This window comes from Urocitellus parryii, chromosome 14 (assembly GCF_045843805.1).
Source record: "Urocitellus parryii isolate mUroPar1 chromosome 14, mUroPar1.hap1, whole genome shotgun sequence".
In the NCBI taxonomy this organism is placed as follows: domain Eukaryota; kingdom Metazoa; phylum Chordata; class Mammalia; order Rodentia; family Sciuridae; genus Urocitellus; species Urocitellus parryii.
In genome coordinates, this window is record NC_135544.1 from 16,620,559 (window position 1) to 16,629,902 (window position 9,344).

Genomic DNA, 9,344 nt, shown 5'->3' on the forward strand with positions numbered 1-9,344 from the left:
CCTCTCACAAACTGGAATTCTAGGCAGGACTGAAATATGAGAGGCCTGTGCATGTGTTCCTGGGAGTCGGGGGTTGGCTCTGAAGGAAAGGGGAGAAGGGACCCTAATTAGGAGTCCCATGGCCCACAAAGAGATTAAAGTACTGAGGTAATTATGAAGCACCTACTTTATGCATGTGGGTTACTTCTGCCTCCTCTGAGCTGACATAGACAAGAATTTCCAGGACATTCTCTCATGTGAACCAAGACTCAGGATAAACAGAAGTCTTCAGAGACTTCTCCAGTTTTTTCATGCAAGCCCTAAGAAGAGGCAGAAAACATGCAGAAGTCCCAGACAGGAAGCCTTGGATGACAGGAAAGCTGCGCTCCTTAAATTACAGGCATTTTATGGGGTATCCCCTGCACCCCCTCGTCACTTCAACTGAAGAGTTAATCTGATCTATGCAGTCACTCTTGCTTTCTAGTGTGCCTCTTGGAACTAGGAATGTTGAATTAGGAATTAAATTTCAAGCTGCATGATAGGAACATCTAGAATGACTTTTTTTTTCTTTTAAAATCTTTTTTAACAAGAAAAGCCACAGTGTTGTGAGCAGAGGCTGGTGAATTTCATGAGCTTTCCCACTGTCATGAAGTTTCAGCTTCCAGTAGATAGCTTTTCAGGAGATGGAAACCTATCAACTTGATGTTCGTGAGTCTTTCAGATTTTCCTGCATAGTCTCAACTCACAGTCCTTGAAAGAAAAAGATGCTCTTGTGAAGAGGAGAAGAGGAAGTAAAAATAATACAAAGGAAAAAAGTCAAGTAAATATGCTCACTTAATGGTGCCCCTTCATCAAAATTCTATGCTACAGTTTTCTAAACTTCCTGACAATATGCTCAATGGCTTGGCTGTAAATTCAGACAAAATCAGTTAATTTTAAAAAAGGGAAATCAGCTTAGATGGGAATTTGTCAAATCTTATAATTTAGAAAGCACAAATGGATTTGCTTACATAGAAGTCTAGGCCCTTACTTTTGGAGATTCTCTTATTGGTCAGAGGTTGGATCTGAACACTGTTGTGTGAGAGGTTGTTTTAATTTTCGGTTTTTAAAGCTTTATTTTTTTTTGTGTTCTCTGTATGGTTCTAAGGTTCAACCAGGGATGAACTTCAGTGAGTGAAAGGTGAACTAGCTAATTGATGGTAAAGACGCATGAAAAAGCCCTCTTCTATCCACTTAAGTATATTTTCTATTCTGCTGTTCCACTCAATATTAATATTTAACAGAATATAAAAATGAAGACTTTTTGGAAATTTAAAAGACCATAGGACCACAAAGAAGCAGAAATGGGTATTTTAATTCTCCTGACAGGGATTTATAAACAGAATAAGCAGATTGAAAATTATGATTGAGAAAGTCCTGTCCATGGCTGCAGGGCCTCTGTCTGTTTTGTTGAACACTCTATTTCCAGCATCAAGCCCATTGTTTTTTATATGGTAGATGAATTAACAGAACAAATCCCACTTACCCTAAGGGGATTTGTCTGTGTAGAAAGGAGATGGCTTTTGCTTTCAGGGTGAAATAAACACTCTGGTTCCTGTCCAGTGGAATTGCAACTTAATACCAACTAGCTCCTGGTAACTGCAGTGTGGGCCCTGGATGACAACTGACATAGTCCCCATATCCACACCCACAGTCCTGCCTGGCCACCTACTCTGTGATGACAGGCAGATTGTCTGTTACATTGCAGGAGGATGAACTGTACAGAAATGGCAGTTAGACCCAGCCTCAGGCTAGAGCTTGTAAAATGACCCTTTGTCAGTTATCTCAGGAATTAATTTTAAAGCTTTTATTTGTTCCAATTTGTTCATTTGTTCATAAACAGGTCAAAGAATCTCTTATTTCATCTATTAAGAGAGAGTCATTAATCATGAATTTTAGGTTTTATGCTTGAATTGTTAAAAATATTTTGAAGACTCAAGAAAACTGAACTTTCTGATAATGTTTAAAGTCAGTTACCAAATAACTCATTAAAGTTTGATGGGACAGAGAAAAATAAATTTCTCTTAAATAAATAAATAAAATTCATTTCTTCTTGTGTTCATTTAACAAATATTTATGAGGACCTGCTCTTTGCTCTGCATTGTCTTCCCAGACACTAGAAAGACAAAGAAAAAAAAAAAAACAAACACCAGTGCAGTTCCTATTCGTTTGGGACTTACATTCTAGAGGAAAAACAACAGGCAGTAAGCAAAATGAACAAATTAGCACATTAGAAGTTTCCATATGTAAATTCGGCTATGAAAACAATCAAGCAAAGAAAATGGAACACAAGAGTTTTGAGAATAAGTACTAGTTGAGGTGGTCAGCTTTGTAGAGACTTGAATATAGTTAAGATTTTCTATTAACAGTGCCATTATTATTAATTTTTGAGGTCTAAACAGAATAAATGATAAAGCATACGTTTGTTTGAGATTCTTTTGGAATTTTCACCTTAATGTCACTGGACTTTATTAGTGTTATCAATAGGGGCTTGGACAGGAATTTCACCTCTGGGTTCAGGAACACATCATATTATATCAATCTAATGGTTATCCCAAAAAAGCAGACTGGGCCCAAAATAAATAATGCACATAAATAATGACTCCATTCAAAGGCACACCCCTTTGATTTTATTTAAAGAGTAGCCTCTTATTAATACCTGAATGGCCAATTTTTCAAAAATGAACTCTAATTAGTGGAACTCTTACTCCAAAGTCAATGGCACTGGTGAAAAGTCAGAGAATCTCATGTGTATAGTCTAATGATGGTTCAATGCCTTTTTTTTTTCCAGAATTCTGCCACCTGTCCTTTCCTTCTCTATTCTTATCTGAAATTCCACAATGAACACACACAAGACTGATGGTTCATCTACAATTCAGACACATACTCTTACACAAATACATTGCCATTCATATTCATGATGTTTAACTTGGCTGCCTATTTAATTACTGAAAATGGCCATATCAAAATTTGCACGTGTGCATGGAAATAAAAGCTGACCACTTACATTTTAAAATTTTATTCAATATCATTTTTTATTTCTAGGTTTTTATATACTTAGTTGCAAGTCTACTTTAAGGTTAAATACGATTTTGACCCAATATTGCTCTTTTGGAAAATGAATGATATTAGATTTGAAGCCTAAAAGATATAAATTATGTATCTTATGAATCTTAAGAGAGATTTTTAACTTTTTATCAAAAGTCAAGTTCTGATTAAAAATTGAGGAAAGGTAGAACTTGGATGGAAAATTATTTAAGACCTCAAAATGCCTACATAACTCATAACATTGAGGTAGATGCTATGATTATCTTAACTTCATTAAGTTCCATGGAAGCAAGGACTTGGCCTATTCACTCTGTACTCCACACCTAGTATAGTGCCTAGCACACAGAAGTTGATCAAGCAAAGTGATTAAAGGACCCAAAGAAATTTTCAGACACAATTAAAAGTTTAAAAAACCCAGAAAAGTATCCCAGGCTGTGCATTGGCAAAGTGTGGCTGAACCAAGACCTCAGTACCAACATGCAGAGTAGAATCAACTCTAAGACACCCTTAACACCAAAATGCAATGAGTAACCTCAGCTTAGCAAGCATCAAGTGTGCAGGAGACAGTGGCTGGATCAACCGACACCAGTGACCAGACAGCTGTCAGGTCTATGGTGAGCTGGGATTCTTTTTCATAGTTTTCACTAATTTGTGCTTGGTCATAAATTTTAATTCAATTCCAAAATCCCAAAGACAATTCTTCACAGAACTAGAAAAAGCAACCATGAAATTCATGTGGAAAAATAAGAGATGCAGAATAGCCAAAGCAATACTAAGCAAGAAGAGAGAAGTAAGACATATCATAATAGTATAGCTTAAACTGTACTACAGAGACATCATAACAAAAACAGCATTGTATCGTCATCAAAATAACACAGAGACCAATGAATGGTACAGAATAGAAGACAGAGAAAACTCACAAAAACACAGTTATCTCAAACTAGACCAAGACACCAAAAACATACATTTAAGGGAAAAAAAAGCCTATTCAACAAATGGTAAATGGTGCAGGGAAAATTGGAAAGCCACATAAAATAAAAAGAAAGTAAAGCCCTCTCTCTCACTCTGCACAAAACTCAACTGAATATAGATCAAAGCTTAGGCACTAGAACAGAGATCCTGAGCCAAATAGAAGAAAAAAGTAGGCCCAAATCTTCACTATGTCATCCTAAGATCTGACTTCCTTAAGGAGACTCCTACATTCCAAGAAGTAATTTTAGAATCAATAAACAGGATAGATTCAAATTAAAAAGCTTCTTCTCAGCAAAGGAAACAATCAATAATGTGAAAAGAGAGCCTACAGAATGGGAGAAAATCTTCACCACATGCACCTCAGAGCATTATTCTCCAGGATATATGCAGAACTCAAAAAACATAACACCAAAAAAACACATAACCAAATCAATAAATGGTCTAAGGAACTAACAGACAAACAGAAGAAGCAACAAATACATGAAAAAATGTTCAACATTTAGCCATTAGTAGAAAGTAAATCAAAATTTCTCCAAGATTTCATCCCACCCCAGTCACAAACATGGTTATCAAGAATACAATCATCAAGTAACAATAAATGTTGGGGAGGATGTGGGGAAAAGGGTGCATGCACACATTGCTTGTGTGACTGCAAATTGAGGCAACCATTATGGAAAGCAGTATGGAGTTTCCTCAGAAAACGTGGACTTGAACCAACATCTGACACAGCTATCCCTTTCCTCATTTTATAACCAAACGACTTAAAACCAGCATATTACAATGACACAGTCACATTATGTTTACAGCAGCTCAACTCATAATAGATAAACTATGGAACTAATCTAGGTGCCTTTCAACAGAAAAATGAATAAAAAATGTGATGTGTATGAGTATAGATATACATATGTGTGTACGTGTATGTATATATACACACACACACATACACAATGCACACACACAAAACACACACATACACACACATAAACAATTTTGCACACATATATAGGATGGAATAAACTCAGCCTTAAAGAAGAATTAAATTATGACATTTGTTGGTAAATGGATGGAGCTTATCATGCTAAGTGATAAGGCAATCCCAGAAAACCAAAGGTTGAAAATTTTCCCTGATATGCTTATGATAATCACAGTAAGGAGGGGGTAGGGAAGAATAGAGTTGCTTTAGACTGCATAGAGAAGTGAAGAGAGGGAAAGGGGTACACTGGGTAGAATGGATAGTAGAATGAATCAGACATTTATTCCAAAGTACATATGCAAATACATGACTAATGTGATGCTACATCCTGCACAACCAGAAGCATGAGAAATCATACTACATTTATGTCTGATATGTCAAAGTGCATTCTATTGTCCTGTAGAATTAGAACAATTTTTAAAAAAGAAGATTAAAGAAAACATACCAATTTGCAGAAAAAAATATGACTACAATATCTGTCACCTGGAGACAATCATGGTAACTGAAGCTAAACCAGTTTTCAAAAAACAAAGGACAAATGTTTTCTCTGATTTGTGGGAGCTAACCCACAATAGGAGGGGTGATGGGAACAGAAGTGCAGTAGATTAGACAATGGGGAATGGAGGGAAAGGAGGGGACATAAACAAAGGAAAGACAGTGGAAAGACTCTAATGCAGGTTTCCCATGTATATACGTGGAAACAACACTGTGAATCCCACCACCATGTACATCCTAAGAATGTAACTCTAAATAGATAAGGTATCTTAATATACAAATATTGATTATATAAAAATGAATTTTATGGGCCAGGGTTGTGGCTCAGTGGTAGGGCACTTGCCTAGGCATGTGTGAGGCACTGGGTTTAATTCTCAGTACTGAATAAAAAAATAAAATAAAATAAATGGTCCATTAACAACTTAAATAATTTTTAAAAAACGGATTTTATAAAAAAAACAACCAATAAATGAAAATTAATAAAATGAAACATTTCTTAGGTTCCCTTAAACATTTTGATAGACTGAAATCAACTTCAAATGAATGGAAAGAAAAAGGGTTTTTAAGAGTAGGTTAGTCTCTCCCATTATTCTGTGAAATGATGACATAACTATTGGGACAGACTTTTCCTGCTTATGACCTCCAGAATTGTGGGAAATATTTTTCTATTATTTATGAATCTCATAATTTTCACTACTAGAAATTAAAATTAACAAATTTCAACATTTAGACGCTAATTACCTAACGTATAACAGTACCTCGAAACCAGAGTTTGAAGATGAGACTCCATGGCTTTAGCTGGCAGGTAGGGGTCTGCGTGCGCGGGGTGGGGAGGCCTCAGCAGCAGAGAGGAGTCCTACCTCCTTATGGCGGGCCATTCCATCCAGCGCTGCAGCAGACCCCAGCAGATCCTCAACCACCTCTTCTTCTTTCAGCAGTCTCTTGGAAGTCGAAGAATCAGGGAACCAAACCAGGGTGAAACTTCCGTGGAACTCCGGCGGAACTCCAGTGAAATCTAGGACACCAACTTCGACGGCCTCCGCTGCTTCTCTTTGTCGGAACAACCTCCAAGGGGTTTATATAGCACTTGGTCCAATGCTATTGGTCCAAACTTATGCTAATTAGGACTTGAGAAAAGTACCAATGCTATTGGTCCAAAGTTATGCTAATTGGGTTGGACACATACTAATGCCATTGGTCAGTCTCTTTTTAATATTCTTAGTAGATTCATTCATAGAAACAGCCCCAAATTCCCACGCTGACAATGAATGAATGGCCTGGGAAGCAGCTCAATGGCAAAACCGCAACGTGCTTGACTCGCATTCCCAAAGCCTTGGGTTCCATCCCTGTTCCAAAAAGAAAAAGTACAAACAAATTACAGATAAATGAATGCCAGCAAAAAGGAAATAAACAAATTTTATCAATACATAAATCTTATTCAAAAACATACCTGCTCTGCGTGTTCTGCAGATCTCTGTCAAGTGACGCTTTACCCTTTGCCTCTTCAAAACAATTTTTTCCCAAAAGTTGAGAGTCATGGACCATGTCTTAGTCATCTCTCTTCTGCACCTATGCCAGAGGTGATATGGATGTGTGGGATGTAATCGGGCTGAGGATCAAGGTCTCATTTGAAGCCAGCTTTTGAAGCATTGCTGGTGATATCACAAAATAGCTACTTGTTAAAATCCAAATGCATGCATGAACAAATGATATAGAACCAAAAAAATAGTATGATTAGAGGTCAAGGGCTGGAGTTGTGACTCAGTGATAGAGCTCTTGTCTCACCCATGTGAGGCACTGGCTTTGATCCTCAGTACCACCTATGAACAAATGAATAAAATAAAGGTCTAGAGACACCCGCCCCAGTTCAGGCCCTTCCCAGATGCACTGGAGCTGGGGCCCAGAGTAGCCCGGTTTCTTCCCACTACCAGCAGGATGCTCAGGCCCAGACCAGGACCACTTCACTCACCTGCAGAGGCCTGCCAGAGCTCATAAACGGTCCAGATCTGCCCCCACCAACCTGCGCAGGAGGCCACACACAGGGTAAAACTGCATCCTTCCCTCAACAAGCTCAGGTCCAGCCCAGAACCACTGGCTGACCCTCCCCAGAGCTGAGACTCTGGCCAGGACTGCCTCTGCGCACCGGCAGACCACTTCAGGAGCTCAGATCCAGTCCAGAGCCACTGCAAGGACCTGTGCAAGAGATGGGGCCCAGGGTAGGCTGAGTTCATCCATTCATCGTGAGACTGGCGCCAGAGCTCAGGTTCTGCCCAGGCCTGCCTCCTCCATCCAGCAGCTCCCTCCAGACCTCAGGTTTGGACCAGGACAGACTGCCACCAACAGACACTCAATAGTGGCCAATCCTGGCCCATTTCAGCCTCGACGACTTGAGTGGTAGCTGAAGCCCAGAGTAGGTCCCAGGTCTTCCCACCACCAGCAGACCCCTGCTGTAACTCAGGTCCCACCAGATAAGCCTTGCAGATGTGTACAGAAACCCTGAAAGAGGGTAGCCCTGGGAACATATGGCCACCACCAGAACACCACCTGAGTTTAGGCTTGGCCCAGGACTGACTCCGCCCACATGCAGAACCCTGCCAGAGTTTATACAAGGCACAGATTGGCCTCACTACCCTGCACAGGATCCCAGGCAAGGGGAGGCCCTGTTCCATCCCACCACCTGAAGAACCCCACCAGAGCTCTAGCTCTGCCCATATCCAACCCAACGACCTGGCAGGATGAAGCCCGAGTCCAGGGTAGACCATGTCCTTCCAAGTCATCAAGAAACTGGCAACCGAATTCAGGCTCTGCCCATGACTGACTCCACCCATTGACAGTTGCAGAACTTTAGCCCCGGCCCATATCAGCCTCACTGACAGGCACAGGAGCCTGGCCCAAGGTAGGCCTAATACCAACTGCCACAAGCAGGCCCTAAGCAGAGCTCCGGCCAAATGCAGGACCGCCTCCGATCAACAGGCGGAACTCAAATTCAGCCAAGATTGTCCTTGCTGAACTGCTTGGGAGGCCAGGCAAGGTGGGCCCCTAGTGTCATCCTGCCACATGCAGAACCTCGCCAGAGCTCGAGCTCTGCCCAGATCCAACTCTATGACCTGGCAGGAGATGAAGTCCAAGCCCAGGGTAGCCCAAGTGCATCCAGTCACCATGAGACTGGCACCAGAGCTCAGGCTCGGCCCATGACTGTCTCTGACCACTGACAGACAGTCACTGAAGTTCAGCCTCAGTCAGATCAGCCTTCCTGATAGGCGCAGGAGCCTGGCCCACGGTAGTTGGATGGACCTGTGGCTATCCTGTGCTTGGGTGTAGTCTCATCACAGGCAGAGGTCAGCCAGTGGCTGGAAGGACAAGGCCTATCCTAGGTAAGGACTCCCATGCAGGTGAAATAGGCTGATCAGGACAGAGCCTGAGCTCTGGTGGCATTCAGCCAGTGGTGGGATGGCAACAGGCTTACACTGAGAACAGGCTCATGTGCAGTTCAGCTGGGCAGATGAGGCCTGGGCCTGACCTCCACAGGGATCTGTAGGTGACGGTATGGAACTTGGCTTACCCTTGCTCAGGATCCCGCGCAGCTGGCCTTGGCTGATCAGGCAGGAGCCTGAGCTCTGGAAGGTGTTCGCCTGTGGGCAGAGTTGGTCCTGGATGTGGCCTGAACTCTGCTGGGGGTTGGCTGGTGGCGGAATGGAGCCAGGCCTACCTTGGACCAGGCTCCCATGCCTGTCAGCGAGGCTGGCCTGGGCTGGGGTTGAACTCTGGCAGGTGTCTTTCAGTAGGCCGAGTCAGTGTGGGGCAGAGCCTGAGCTCTGGCAGGCATCTGACAGTGGGA